General features: G+C 45.3%; 1 protein-coding gene across 1 annotated transcript in view; it reads right to left on the reverse strand.

Moving 5' to 3' along the window:
• Positions 1-15,908, reverse strand: part of SMARCAL1 (SWI/SNF related, matrix associated, actin dependent regulator of chromatin, subfamily a like 1) — a 248,766-nt gene that overhangs the window by 71,380 nt on the left and 161,478 nt on the right. The window lies entirely within an intron of this gene.

A 15,908-nucleotide genomic window follows, 5' to 3' on the forward strand; every position in this document is an offset into this window, starting at 1 on the left:
CCCTGCCTGGAGCGGTGAACTGCGGCCAGTGGAACCTGACGGGCCGTGTGCCAAAGGTTGCCAATCCTTGCAGTACACTATCATGCAGGGAGAACTGTGAGGCTAAAAGCAATGCCGCTCATGTCTATGATATCCAATGTAACATACTTAGACAATCATCATGTGACAACTTTGTCTTGGAGGACAAAGACTAAGCCCTCATCTGCGCTACAAAAATTCTCCGGTGTTAAAGCAGATTTCAGGACCACTTGAAAAATCACTGCAGGTAACTTAGCCTTGATCTCCAGCTAAGGACTGATGATTGTTCTGTACATCAGTGGAAAGAAAGTTTCTCCTAAATTTGCATATACTCAGATTTTATTTCTGGCCACAATGTCATGTGGTGTTAGTGATCGCCACATAGTTAATATGCATACAAACTGCACACGTTTTACAGATTTGCTAGAATTTCATTAATGTACAAAGACAAACATCACTAGAACCAATTAATATCTAAAAGGTAATTTAGATATCTATACCTGTTTCTCAGACAGGCAGCACCGCTAATTACAAATTTTAAAAAAACCTAGAAAAGCCATTTTCTGTAGTCTCACCTCCAGCCCCAGACTCACCAACAAAGCTGATGTGTTTCCACTGCAGTTATCCTGCTACCTGGGAATACTCCAAGATCAGAACTTCTTAGTGCTGATTTTGGTGTAGGGAGGGGGAGGACAGCTTGCATGAATCCGATTAAGATATTGACAGCTATTAAGCAACACTCATTCCAGGAATAAGCTTAGCTAAAGATAACACTGCTCAGGAAAGGAAGGCATTTTGCATGTGCACTGTTATTTTTGCAAAGAGATGTCATATACATTGCGAGTAGTGAGTTGCCAAGTTTAGTCCCCAGGGCAAAAAAAGGATTGTTTTGTAAATCATTTGATCTTGTAAGGAAGAGATCAAGAAAAAGTGTGTGTGTGTGTGTGTGTGTGTGTGTGTGTGTGTGTGTGTGTGTGTGTGTGTGTGTGTGTGTGTTTTAACTGACTAATAGGGACTGGATGACTCAGGGAATTAACAGCCTTCAGACCCTTTCACCTCCTAGGTTGGTGGTTCAAATTGATCCCAGGTTAGGCTGGCTGGAGGTTGTTGCATCTGACTGTAGACTAGGTGACAAAAGTAGATGGTCTCAGTCCAGTTCCTCTGTGTTTGTACAGTGCCTAGCACAGTAGGGTACTGGTCCATGACTGGTGTTCAGGTGCTGTGGTGATAACAATGGGCAGCAAACACATCACACACACAAAAATTGGCCTTAACCAGCAGACTTAGCAAGAAGGGCCAGGACCACATGGTCCTTGCAAAATGAATTTTCCAGTTTCAGCTCTAGTGATCTCTAGAAGTGGCCTCCTGGGGTTGGGGCTAAGCAATACTGACAGTGGGGAGAAGCGCCAGTGTGTGTTACGTGCCCCCTCTATGCCTCATCCACAGAGGATGTGCATCTGTCATAGCTCTCCACTGGCTCAAGGTGTAGGGACTTACGTGTTTAGCTCCTGAGATCCCCAGCATTGGGCAAGATGGCAGCCATCACCCTGGCACAACTGCTGGGGATAGACCAATGACTCTGCTCCGGTCTCCAGGCTTGTCAACCTGGCTGGTACCATTCATCAGTGCTACAATCCCTTCGAGAGCACAACTTTGGGATGGGGCCTGGAGGCAGAGGAAGGTGGCTGGATAAGAGCAGTGGCAGGAAGTGGAAGAACCAACCACTGGAAGAGAAAGTGGCAAGCGTGTCAAGCTGTGTGTGAGTGTCACACCCTCCCCGGCTCACACATTTTGCTAAGCAGTGTGTGTGTGGGGGAACAAGTTAGCTCTATCAAAGTTTCAGTACAATATACTGAGTTGTACCGGCCCACTCTTATCCTGGCACATAAGTCTGCCAGTAGGTAAAGATCATGCAAAGCCGTCATTTATTCATAGCACAGAAAATGAATCAAAAAGAAAAATATGGGGATGTAGCATGTGGGAAAGAGAAAAAGGGAAAAATCAATTTCTCCTAGCAGGACCTGACTCTGTGTTTTCTTTGGGCCAGCAGTCTCACCAGGATCGGATATCTTTAGCTGCTGACTGGATGAACAGTCTGCCTCTCAAAGGAAAGGGGTAGGAAGCTTGAGATTCCCTCCGAGCTTGTTCCCGCTGTAGCTAAAGTCTTTCTCACGCACTCAGCAGGACTGCAGAGATTGAGCAGGGTTTACTCTGCAATGACTCCACCCTACAGTGGACAGACTAGAGCAGCTAGGCGAGGAGGAAGAGGTGCTCTCAGGGCCTTGCCAGCAGTGGCCCAGCAGTTCAAGGGGGGACAGGCTGGGCGAGACAGGGGCGCAGAGGAAGAAGGGTTTTTGGCTGGGAGCACCCCTCATGAGCCACAGTTCCCCCATTCATGGCTCCCTTGGTGCCCTCTTTCCCCACATCACTCTTGTCCCAACTGGAAACAAGTTCTTCCCTCTCATTGACGCGTGTCCAGGTAATGAAAGCATAAGTGTACTGGGAAAGGGACTGTCTTTTTGTTCTGTTTGCATAGTGCCTAGCATAATTAGGAGCCATCGTCATAGACCAGGACTCAGGTGCTGTAGTAATACAAACCTTAAATGATCGTCATAATAAGGTCCATTAGTATGCTCCGATTTTCAGCATTGCCACCTCTTATGATTTTTATCCCAAGTCTCACGATATTTGGTTTTCTTAAAGCCCCAGATCCCAGCGTTATGAGAGTACACTAGAATCTCATCTTTCATGAAAACCAAAACAAATTTCTAGCCTTCCTTCTGCCTCGAGAAACTCTCTGGGGTTTTCTTTTCTTCTTGTTATTGCAAACTTTCACCCAAATCCAGGATTTTGGTTGCTTAGGAGCTTCACCGGTTCTTGCAGTTTATTCCTTCCCAGAGGGGTTTGGGCCTTCTTCACTAGTTGTTGTGGAAATGATGACCCCACACAGGATTTCGAATCAGATTTCTAAGGGACAATGAGCAGCAGGAGCTGATGAACTTCTAAGAAACAAAGATCCTGTTTTCACACAACCATCTCTATGAATAAAAGAGAAGGAACAAACAGAATTATAGTAGCAAACTATATATATGATGTGTCCTCATCCAACTCCATCTTCAAAGATGGCTTGGTACAGAAGCAGTGGTCTGGGGGCCAGGCAAAATGGGTTCTAATCCTGGCTTTGTCACTGTTATCTTTGCCACAAGTTGCTTGTTTGGACTGATCCACTGTTGCCTTTGGACAAGTGAGTCTTCTCCACCTTTGTAAAGTGCTTTGAGATCTTTCGGTGACATGTCCAGTCCAGGTAATGGAAGTTCCTGTGTGGGCATGAGGCCTGAAGAACGGGGTTCTGACGTAAGGGTTTTGTGATTTTGATGAATATCTGAAAAAGAAACGGACTCCCAGGCTAATGTTCTACCTCCCCTGGTCTTTTCTGAATGGGTTCAGATGTTCATCTTCGAATGAAGATTCAGGGATCTGGACCTAAAGGGAAAATCTCATTAATAATATAGAGCCTAGGGATGAGATCATAGCTGGCCCAGTGCCACAGTGACCTGAATCTGATCTAAACTAAAAGCCAATAGAAAGAAGACTCACCTTTAATGACACAAAACTGCTTGTGCAAAATCAGCTCTGTATTGAAAAATAAATGCTGTTACGTTGACAATAGCCTTTCTGAAGTAACTTAGCACCCATTCCCGCGTGGTGCTTAGAACCCTCAGTTCAATGGGCCAAATTCTGAGCAACGCTGAGCAACTGCAACTGGGAACCTAAGATCTGCAGACTTTCAGCAGCAGAGAGAAGTCGGCCCATTGGGAGATCAGGCTGCTGAAGTCCTCCCTGGAGGTGCTCACAACTTGGCAGTATCACATCCTTAGTCTATTAAATTGTTCCATTTTCCACCCAGTGTAACATGTAATTATAAAAACCCCTTAACTACATAAATCTTATTCTAAATCGATTAATTATCTGGACAGGAAAATATATTTGCTTTTGAAATCTCTCTGTAATGAACATAGGTCCATTAGTAAATGGTCAATCTAGCGCAGTGATATTCAGACCTCAGAAGTTCAGCAGCCAAATTAGTGATCAACATTATCTGACAGTCACAATAGTGTGAATTAATTGCTTCATTTACTCATATATATTAGGGCTGTCAATTAATCACAGTTAATGCAAGCGATTAATGCAAAACAAATTAACTAGATTTTTAAAAAGTTTCAATTAAATGCAGTTTTAAATTTATTATAAATATTTTTGGATGTTTTTCTACATTTTCAAACACATTGATTTCAGTTACAACATGGAATATAAAATGTACAATGCTCACTTTATATTATTTTTTATTACAGATACGTGCACCGTAAAAATGATAAACAAAATAAATAGTATTTTTCAATTCACCTCATACAAGTACTGTAGTGCAATCTCTTTATCGTGAAAGTACAACTTACAAATGTAGAATGATTTTTTTTTACATAACTGCACTCAAAAACAAAACAATGTAAAACTTTAGAGCCTACAAGTCCACTCAGTCCTACTTCTTGTTCAGCCTATTGCTAAGACAAACAAGTTTTTTTACATTCATGGGAGATACTGCTGCCTTGCTTCTTATTTACAATGTCACCTGAAAGTGAGAACAGGAGTTTGCATGGCACTGTTGTAGTCGGCGTTGCAAAGTATTTATGTGCCAGATATGCTAAACATTCATATGACCCTCATGCTTCGACCAACATTCGAGAGGACATGCTTCCATGCTGGATTTAAATTTGTATTCTATTATTGTTTAATTGTGCAATTAAAACTGTGTTAATTGAGACTTTTTTTTAAATCTCGTGATTAATTGCAATTCTTTTTCTAATTGTTTGACAGTCCTAATATATTAGAATTCTCACAGCAAAATGACAGACCAAGTATTCTACAATTGGTTAATATCATAGTAAAAGCATCCTGAGTGGTCATTAATTAAATCACACAGTGTTTTAAAATCATGTGCTGCAAAGAGCCACATTAAGGAGCCACTTGCAGCTCACAAGTCTTGATCTGAGTGAGTATCACTGATCTAGGGCATTGCTTGGAGGCAAGAGAGTCTCCTCCCTCACATGTTTCTAATGCACCACTGGTTTGTAGCAATGCCCTCTCTTTTGAATGTAGTACTTCTGACACATGCCAGATTGATGCCCCTAATGGAGCTCCACTGAAAGACAGCCCAGGCCTTGTCAGTACAAGCTTCCCCCAACAATGTGCCCTGGTGAGACCACCAGCAACTCAAGGGTCAAAAATCTCTTCTCATTGACACCGGTGTATATCCACTAACATGTCCCACTCACTGTGCTTGCGTTTCTTTTTGCTGTCGTTTCCAGCAGCACTCTTTATGGCAACACTGCATTTAAATTCACTCTATCCTCTTCCTCCCTAGCTGGTACTAGGGTGAGGGATAGCTCAGTGGTTTGAGCATTGGCCTGCTAATCTGAGGTTACCAGTTCAATCCTTGAGGGGGGCATTTAAGGATCTGGGGCAAAAATATCTGTCAGGGATGGTACTTGGTCTTGCTGTGAAGGCAGGGGACTGGACTCAATGACCTTTTAAAGTCCCTTCCAGCTCTATGAGGCTAGGTCTACACTACGGGGGGGTCGACCTAAGATACGCAACTTCAGCTACATGAATAGTGTAGCTGAAGTTGCGTATTTTAGGTCGACTTACGTGGCTGTGAGGACGGCGGCGAGTCGACCGCTACCGCACCGCCGTCGACTCCGCTTCCGCCTCTTGCCGCGGTGGATTTCCGGAGTCGACGGCAGAACCATCGGGGATCGATTTTATCACGTCTTCACTAGACGCGATAAGTCAATCCCCAATAGATCGATTGCTACCCGCCGATCTGGCGGGTAGTGAAGACGTGGCCTGAGATAGGTATATCTCTCTTTCTGATATGAACCCTGGGCTCATTCCTGGGCAGACATAGCATTTGTCCTCATGCTAAGGTGCACAGAGAAATAATCAGAAGGACCAACACATGTTGGTTTAAAATCACCTTTCATTTGTTGACTAGCATTCTAGACATCTCTGTATTTCTGATGTGCATTTATAACACCTACAAAGAAAAAGGGCTTGAGACAGCCGGTTATCTTGGTACCCTAGCCATCATCAACCTGTTAGCTCAATATTTTGTACCCTGTGTTTTCAAACAGGTTTTATCAGTAGGATTTACCAAGCAATCCTGCTGCATGAATTATGGGTAGCCAACATGTGTGAGCATACATGTCCCTGAGAGTGTTACCTATTTTTGTAGACTGAGGATCCCCCATTGTACGTCCCTTCCCACCACCCTCAAATGCACTGCATTATACCAATCTTTCCCCTAAATGCTCCAGCTGGAGTCACTTGAGTGACATGATGTGGTCTTCCCTCTTAGTGCCTGGGACTGAGAGCTCTGCCCCCACAGAGCTTCCTGCCTCTGCCAGCCTGGAGAGCTCATCTATTGTTGTGATGAAACTAACGAGATTATCTGGCTTGTAAATGACGGCTCTGCACGTATTGCATTTATGCAAAGTGTGCATGTTTGCCTACCATTCCAGAAATGAGATGACACAGCTCAGGAGGTTATCTGGGCAGTCCAAGATGCAAAATCCTGGTATATGGATCTGCAAGGCTTTTGGGAAACAGCATCCGACATTCTAGTTGTCCGTATCCAGGCTCTTCTCCCTCCATTGTGCTATAATAGTGTTATAATGCAGAGGGATGATTTCATGCTTCCCCTTGTGCATAGGCACATTCCAGAAAACTAGTGGACAGAGGGGGAATGTGGGGTGTACATTTTCCACCTTGATTCTGGTAACCCAAAATACCTTGGGGAACCTCTGCAAGAGGATACACAAGGAGCATTGCTGAGTGGGGTTTGGATAACAGGTGGTGTGGTCTGCTAGTGGATTGATGCCCCTTTTGGCCCCAGAAATTAGCTAAAATCTGAGGCCTTGCCACAGTGTTTCTATTAGGAGGAGAAATTGATGATCTGAGTCAGGTGTTTCTTTGGAGCAGGCCTGTTTGTTTACAAAGAATGGACACACAGTCCTGTTTCTCTGAGCACAGTAGAAACAAAGCACAGGCAGTTTCCCTGCTCAGAAATCCGAGGTTGCCTTTCCAGTGGGTACTGTGCTGGAGCTCTGTTTCTGGGCTTCCTCCTAGCATCATGCTTACCACTGCTTCTCTTGCTTTCTGCCTTTCACACATGCAGACAGACATACAGCTCTAGCCAATCAAGCCCCTCAGTCCCAGGGAAATCCCCACTCCACAGCTTAACTCTGCTCAAGTTGTCATGTGACCCAGTGCCTTGGGCAGTGGCTTCCACTGCTTCTAACTATCACGATATAAAATGGGCCTAATTGCTCCTTCAATTTAGCCTGAATGAAGGTTGGTTAGCACATCCAACAGCTTTAACCAGGTCTGCGATTGCTCGATAGATCAAAGACATGCTTGATGGCAGCCATTAAAACTTTCTGGTATAACAGCATACTTGTGCTGTCCTTGGCCTGCTAAAACAATTATACACCACCCTCACATACCATGCTGCTAGCAGGAATAATCTGTGTATTATTGTGCCGAGTCTTGCTAAATGCTGAGTGTCTGAAGTGCTGAGTCTTCTCAAAGCCTGTTGATTTTGAGGGTGCGGCTTGTCTCTCAGGATCAGGCCCAGGGGACTTGTTAACAGCGCTGTTTCTGGTCTGCCTCCCACATCAGACTATTACAACATGAGCATTTGTTCAAGGAACAGGAGATCTGTGTAGCAGTGCCTCCGTCTCAGGCTCGGAGGGAGGCCACTCTGAACTTGCTGCGTCAGGCAATAAACAACAGTTAATTAGCGGTCCTTAGCCCAGGCCACTTGGCTAGGGCGGACAGTACTCACAGTCTGGGCTCCGACCTTCTGGGTGGGACAGAGCAATAATCAGTCTTTGGGCGCAAGCCTCCTAGTTAAGGCAGGCAGTAAATACAGACGAGGCTGTGATGCCCTGCGCAGTGGTGCTGGAATTAGGGGTGCTGCTGCACCTCCTGGCTTGAAGTAGTAATACCAAACACCAAATACATGGTTTCCATCATCAGCACCCCCACTATAAAAATTGTTCCAGCCCCCTTGGCCCTGAGGGGCCAGAGCATTAAGTAATTAAGCAGTCTTTAGCCTAGCCTCCTGGCTAAGGCAGACAGCCAACACAGTCTAGGGGCTTGCAGCCTTCTGGCTGGGGCAAGCCACAAAGCTCCCGGCCTAGTGGGAGTAGGCCACCACAACAGGGCTGGGGTTGGTGGCAGGGGGACCCAAGTCCCCCCTACTCCACTGAGTCCCAGCCCAGTGGAGCTCTAGCCAGCCCAGCCCAGGGCTCTAACAGTGGTGGGGGATCCCGCCACTGGGTCAGCAGCGATCTTGCCAAAGCACACTGACTCGTACTGCGACCGCACAACCTGACTAATATCTGGTTCCCCTGGGCTACTTCCTACCCCAATCCATTGGCGTAGCTCCATAGTTTGCGGGTCAGTCTCCTCCAGGTAAGTGGCAGATGGCATTCCCAGCAGCTCCTCTCCACTCTCGGTCTCCTCCTCCAGGGGCAGGGTGCTACACAGCTCGAGGTCTGGTCCAGAATCCTGCAGCGGGCTAGAGACGTCTGTCTCCATCGCTGGCTCTGGCCCAACTGAGCTGAAGGGCCCTCCTCTTATACTTCCTGTCCCCCCTCCCCCACCTCTGCTTCTGGAGTGTGGGGCGGGGCTGGCTTGGCTCCACCCACCAGGGAGAGTGTAGTGGTCCTTCCATCTCAGGCTTAGAGGGAGGTCATTCTCCCTCACTACAATCTGACTAAAACAGGCTATAAATACAGTATGTGCAGTTAAAGCCTGGATCAAACTTGACCTTACTCAGGACAGCACAACCATGTCTATAATGCTCAGGAAATACCTGAGGGCTCAACATGTTATTTCTTTAATGTCTAAACTCCAGGCCCCTCTAGGCTCTGCATTTCAAGATGATTACCGCACTTCTTGAGTAGTTAAAACTGCTTGGCCTTTGGCCTGGTGCCTTCTAAAGCTACTCGAGGTTGATTATAATCCCCCTAAAATACACAATCTGTCATGTCTGATTGCTTAATTAAAGTCACAGATCTGCCCAAAGTCACCCATCGTTTTCAAAATTTCTAGGCAGGTATTAGCTTAGGGCTTGAAAGCAGAAAACTCCATGCTTTGGAATGATGGTTCTGGCAGTGGCATGCTCTCAGTTTGCAGTTTTGAATTTTAAATAAGAAGAAGAAAGGGAGGAGGTTGTCCCTAGGACACCCGTAAAGAGAATAGTAAATGGGTTATAGTGGGAAAAGGAACTTGGGTTCTTTTCAGTATCGTAGTGATATAAATACAGTGAGCTCGAGACTGTTATTCTCCATTGTGGGAATTGATAATAAAAGTCTTTGCACAACATTTTTTTAACACCCGTTTCCCCCTGCCCAAACAGAAAGCGAGTGCCCTGCGTCGCCCCAAAACGGGCTGTGATACCTAATGCTAACAGCATGGAACAGAAGTAAGTGCAAAGCATACTTGGGAACACTAGAGAGAGTTTGGGGGAAGGCGTCAGAGGCGGGAGAGAAGAATTGCAAAAGCTGCCACCATTTTGCCTGACTAAGGAATCCCTGGAAACTTGCTAATGGTTTACTCACCACAGTCTAAATGCAACACAGGCACGGTGCAAACCGCATTAGAAATTAACTGAAGGGGCTTTTGAGAAGATCATGTCAATCAATAGACAGATTATTGTTTGGGTTCTCTGACCCAGTGCATCCTCCATCCTTCTCCTCAGCAGACGTTCAGCCTCATGGACAGAACCCACCATAAACCCTGGCTGGATCTGCCCGTTGGCTGTGCCAGCACGCTTATGTTAATTATAGCAATATTATCTCCATTCAGGAAAAGATACGGGAAGTCTTGATGTGCCGTGCACTCACGGGGGTACTTAGCTGATGAGCAGCTCCTGATTGTTCAGAGTGCAGGAGGAAACTTCAGTGAATAGGCCGTAAGTAATGGTTTGCCAGAGGGATGTGGCCAACAAGGCAATCAAAGCTGCCGCTGCACCATTAAGGAGCCTGGAGCAGAATAGGAAGTGCTGTGCTGCTATTGACTGAGTAGGTGGGCGGCAAAATGGGTTTAGGTGACTGTTTACTTTCTGAGTGACGGAGAACACAAAGGGAGGTTTCTATGGCTGTTTTCTGGCTGTCTGATGCTAGCTGCCCAGACAGCATTTTATTTATTTCCTCTCTCTCTCTCTCTCTCTCTCTCACACACACACACGCACACACACACACACACACACACACACACACACACACATACACACACGAACACGAATTGGTTGTGTTTCAATCAGTTCACTGCTGTTCATTCATTCTAATAACTCCTATTGTTTTTTTCCCTTTTGAATTTTGTCTCTCACCTGCCAGGGTTTAAACAGGCCAAGCACTCCGGTACATACAGATGGGTGCAGTCCAAATATACAGAGAGATTATAGTGAGGGTTTACTTGTGAATTTTGGTCAAAGCGCTCTCTCCTTCCCTGCCATTTTCTCTGCTGAAGGCTGGCCCCTTTGCAGGGAGGTTTTGCAAGTGTGATACAGCTGCTGTTGCTAATGTATAAGGTGCGGAGGCCAATCCCAGTTTGCACTGTGATAGAGAATAAGGGATGGGCCTTTGGCTACTGAGAAAACAAGTTACTAGTCCAGATGATTCCCTCCAACTCCACAGAGCCCCTGAGCACACAGCATGGTTCTTCAGGCTGTGTGCTCGATCCAGGATTTGGCCCAAAGCAATGTGGAATTTCTCTGCTCCACTGTTCTCTGATCAGGGTTTTTGAAGACCCTGGTGTGTAATTGACTGGTAGCAGACCAGCTCCCTCCGCATCCCAGATATCTTCCTTGTCCCCCTTATCAGTAGATTAGTTAATTGTCTCAAGGTCTCTAAAGGCCCCTTTACCAAAGTATGTCTGTAAAGAGGATAAAAAGCTCAATAGTGCTAATAAGGATTATTATTATTATTATTAATTTTATCAATAATAGTTAAGGGAGAGAGAGATTATCACATCAGCATATTGGCTTAATTTGAGGCGGGGGGGAAAGAAAATCTAACAAACTGTTTCATTAAAAAGAATTAATTGCACAGCACGTTCTGAAGGCCCCAAAAGCTTGTGTTTATGCCTCTAACAAGCATAATCCCTTATAGTCTGCATGTCTAGTGGTTAGAGCAAGGGACGAGGCGTCAGGACCCCTGAAGACAGGTCCTCTCACTGCAGGATGAATGGCTCCTATTGATTTTGTGTGCTGTAACATGCGGGGAGGGAGCCAAGGCTGTATTCCTGACTGCCACTGACTCACTCATTACTTTTTGGAAGTAACTTAGCCCAACAGTTTCAAATCTGAGTACCCTAAGTTAGGCCACAAAATCCATAGTTAGGAACCGAAACGCTGTTTGAAAATGTTGGCCTTAACCTCTGTTGTGGCTCCCAGCATCCTTTCTAGGACTGGTTTAATATCAAATAAAGTTCTCACAGTCCTTAGAGTCCTTTCTCAAAAATAATCCAAACAAAAAGTCCCAAATCATAACTCAACAGTTCATAGTTGGTTCTTCTGTCATACCCAGACCTCTTCCTCTGTCGGTGTATTCCACCTGAAGCTGCCAGTCCCAGCCCTTTCTGACTGGCGCTCTGGCCCTAGCTTTCTTCTCCTTCAGAGTCTCCCTTGTTCTGAGACAAAAAGCAATCTATATACTGCCCTCCTCCAGAGAACTCCTCCCCATTGGCTGGAAGAGATGGGAGCCCCACCCCACCCTACACAACAGTGCTCCTGGCCCCAGGCCTTAAAGAAACAGTGACTTGGGATTTCCCCCCCTCATCCAACTCCTAATTACCTGGGGCCATTTCCTCTTTTCTGCTACAAGGCCATTTGCTAGGCCTTTGTTCATTCCAACACCTAGAACGGGGTCTTCTGGTCCCCTTTATTCTTCAAGGGCCAGTATACCCTGTTACAGCCTCTTTTCTCCCCATTTGTAAAACAGTGATAATAATACATGTCTGCCTTTGTAAAGCATTCCGAGAGCCTCGATTTATTATTTTTTTTATTTATTTCTTCACATTTATAAAAATATCTATGGGCAGCCAACCTGTGCTCCGGGTGCATAGCCCGCACATTAACATGCACAATATAATATAAAGGACTGCCCATAAATGCTCCCTTTGAAAAAACCTGAGGAGGGGAAAAGATGATAGGCACATTATTATTACAAGGTGGTTGGATTTGTTTCAATTCTATTATTGGTGGAGGCATTCTGAAAATATTGGTGACATTAAAACAATTGAATAGGGCAGTAAAGGGAAGGAGATGGCGAGTCATTCTGGGATGCAGGCATGGAGAAGCCAACCTCTCACCAGTCCGTCTGGAGCTCAGAAAGTCTCTAAAAAGCTCTTTACATTATTTTTATCCAATGACCCTAATAGAATAGGGGGATTTGAAATTCACAGAAGCCTTAATGTACTTTTGGAGGTCCTAGAAGGCCAATTTGTTCTGTTGTAAAAGACTTGCTTTTGAAAGGCATGACAGACCGCAGTGATGAATGCTTTAACTTTACGGCATTTTGATGTGTCATTTATTTGCTGTAAATTAATTGCATCTGCTGTTTTCATTTTGCTGTGGTGAATAATCGGTTTTGCTCTATTCTTAATTAGATAACACTATCGGATCGTCTACTGATTGTGGTGCTACCATTTACTCATTTATTATACTTATTCCAAAGAAGGCAATCTCAGAACTCTGTCCAGGACCCAGTATAACCTTTGAGTGACATTGGTATTCTTTTCCGATCAGTTGTAGGTATTGAAACCCTGTTGATGGAGGGAGTTTTATGCAAGGAGTGGCTAAAGGATCTGCCTAGGATTACCAAAGGTTTCACAAGCCTTGAAATCGCAATAAAGTAGTCATTTTTTCTCTTCTTCTGTGGTTTGATGACACCTTGTTGGGTAGGTAGAGGAACCAAATTGGGGGAGGAGGCGGAGATATCAAAACTGCCAGACACTGGTTCAAATCTAGGCATCATCTGTTGTCACCAAAAGTCATTGATGACTACATCAACGGCTGCTCAGTGGCCTCCGAAATGAGTCAGTCCGTTGACTGCAATGGGATTGTGAAGGTTGTGTATCGCTAAATCATGCAAGAACTTGATCTTTCTTGTCCACATCAAAACTGGCACCTTTGTTCATGGCTTCAGCAGTGAAGCCAAAGACTGAATCTAAATGGACTGCTGCCTTCCCTCTCCTCTTTATGGGTGGTCTCTCCATATCTAGGTGGATGCCCATTAGTGGGAGAACATGGCTTAAAATTATCTCTGCTGATGCAATTGACACACTTTGACGGTGGATTGCTAATGGTCTTCAGTGTCTATTGCTGTCAAGCCAGCTGATGAGTGGGCACAGCAACCTTATCTAGAGTTTTCAAAGCAGATGAAGCAGGGACTACAAAACTACCCACTGTATTGCCAGTGTTGCCAATTATCTTCAGCAAATAGCTGATAGAATGATGAGTTCAAATGTATTTATATGTGCACCAGAACCTATGTTTTATAGTAAAGGATACTTAAATAACAACACACTTGAAAAGAATAAATCTATTAACAAGCAAACCCTCCTGGCGTGAAATTAAAAATATTGATTATCATACCTGTTAAACCATGAAATCCTCTGCAACTAATTAATCTGCTAGGGAAAACTTCATCAGTGGCATTTTTTCATCTTGAAATTCTCTAAAATGAATTTATTCTGTAGCAGTTAAATAAATTAAATTTATTTAGTTAATTTATTTAACTGCTACAGAATAAATCTGTCACATATAATATACATCTTGACTTCACCTGCACCTGAAAGTTTCCACTTATTATTTCATAGGTCCCATCACAGAATGAAATACTCGTCTGAAGTAAAAGTAGACTCAGACAAGATGGATTTCTTCACACCTCGAGGCACATGGTCTTCTAGTTATTTAATAATGATCTGATTCTACACTGTCTTCGTTCGTTCCTTTTTAAAAGGAATTAATTCTGTAGTTCGCAGTTCCTGAAAGTTGATCACACTTGTGTCACTAGTTGTTTTTGTTTTGTTTTTTGCAGGGTTCATGAAAGCCAGAGTTTAAAATGCTGTCACGCGGGAGCTATGTATATACAGACACGAACACACACAGACATATAAATGCAGACACACATAAAACATAGACACAGACATGCATGCACAGACGCACAGATACCTAGACACTGATAGACATACACACAGACATTCACACAGAGAGACATTCATGCACATACACATTCATTCGTACACATACACACAGACATTCATACACACACACATTTGTACCCACATTCACACAGACACCCACACATTCATACATTCACATGCAGACATTCACACACACACAGATGTTCGGACACATACGCAGAGACATGCATATACACACACAGACGTTCATACACATACACACACAGACATTCACACACACACATTTCACACACAGACACACAGACGTTCACACCTGTACACACACAGACATTCATACACACACGGATATTCATGCACACATACATTTGTCCACATACACCCAGACACCCACGCATTCACACACAGAGATTCACACACAGAGCCGTTCAGACACAGGCACGCACACCCCGACATTCAGCCACACACAATTGTACACCTCCACACAGACATCCCCACACAGAGAGAAGTTCATGCAGACACAGACATTCCTATCCACACACACACACAGAGAGAGACATTTAGACACACACCCGGGCTGTAGGAAAACACCCAACCGAGACAGAGTCACAGACAGGCTGTATGCAAACACTAACCCCACCATATCAAAACGATACCTCCAGGAACGAATAATTGATAGACCAGCACAGTAGGCGTTGGCACACCCAGGAGCTCAGTCTCTCTCTTCCTCTCTCCTCCCCTCTCCCTTCCCTGGGCTGGTTGCGTCAGTCCCCCAGCTGCCTGACGTGCCAGGCCTGGGAGGGAGCTGTCCAGAGGCTCGTGGTGCTGAAACTGCAGCAGCGCCGGCCAGCCCCTTTTCTCCTCCTGCTGCCGCTCCAGGAGCTGTTGGGTTCCCAGACACACTTTCCACCCAGCCAACATCTTTTCTTCTCTTTCTCTTCCCAGGATGGGCTGTTGAAAGCGGTCGGCAACCTAGGCGGAGGGGAGCCAAAGGCTGGGGCAGCCTGAATGCTTGCATCTATGACCCCCTTCCTCTTTTCTTTTTTCTTAATTTTTTTTTCAGGGGGGAGGGGAGGAGAGAGACCCACGTTACGCCCCCCTCCCCTCCTCAGAATCCCCATTTGCACTGCACACAAGCCTCCTTCCCCGTTGCAGCCAAGGGAGGTAGCAACAGCAGCAGCATCACTGCAAGCCGGATGGGAGAGCTGAGAGGAGGCTGATGAGAGGGACAGCTCGATGCTGCCAACACGGTAGGAGCTGCAGGCAACCTAACCCATGCATCCCCGTGTGTCTGGTGCATTGTGCTTCATCAGAGGCTATTAGACGGAGAGGAGATTTTTATTTTTATTTTTTTTTGGCCAGAGAGACTTGCAATGGTTGAACGTCAATGCCAGGGAGAGAGAGATCAACAGCCGGAGGAGGAGGAGAGAAGGGGAGGAAAATGAAGCTGGGTTTGGTGGTGGAGACAAGGAAGGAGCCTCGTCCTATGCATCCAAAGGAGATTCCTGCAGTTGCAGAGAGAACCTTCCTTGCCATCCTCCATACAGGCGGTGCAGGCTGCCAACGCGTTTGATGACGTCCCTGTTTGGTGAAGGGGGAAAGGAAACGTGACCATGTAAGAT

The sequence above is a fragment of the Chrysemys picta genome, chromosome 11 (genome assembly GCF_011386835.1).
Source record: "Chrysemys picta bellii isolate R12L10 chromosome 11, ASM1138683v2, whole genome shotgun sequence".
Lineage (NCBI taxonomy): Eukaryota > Metazoa > Chordata > Testudines > Emydidae > Chrysemys > Chrysemys picta.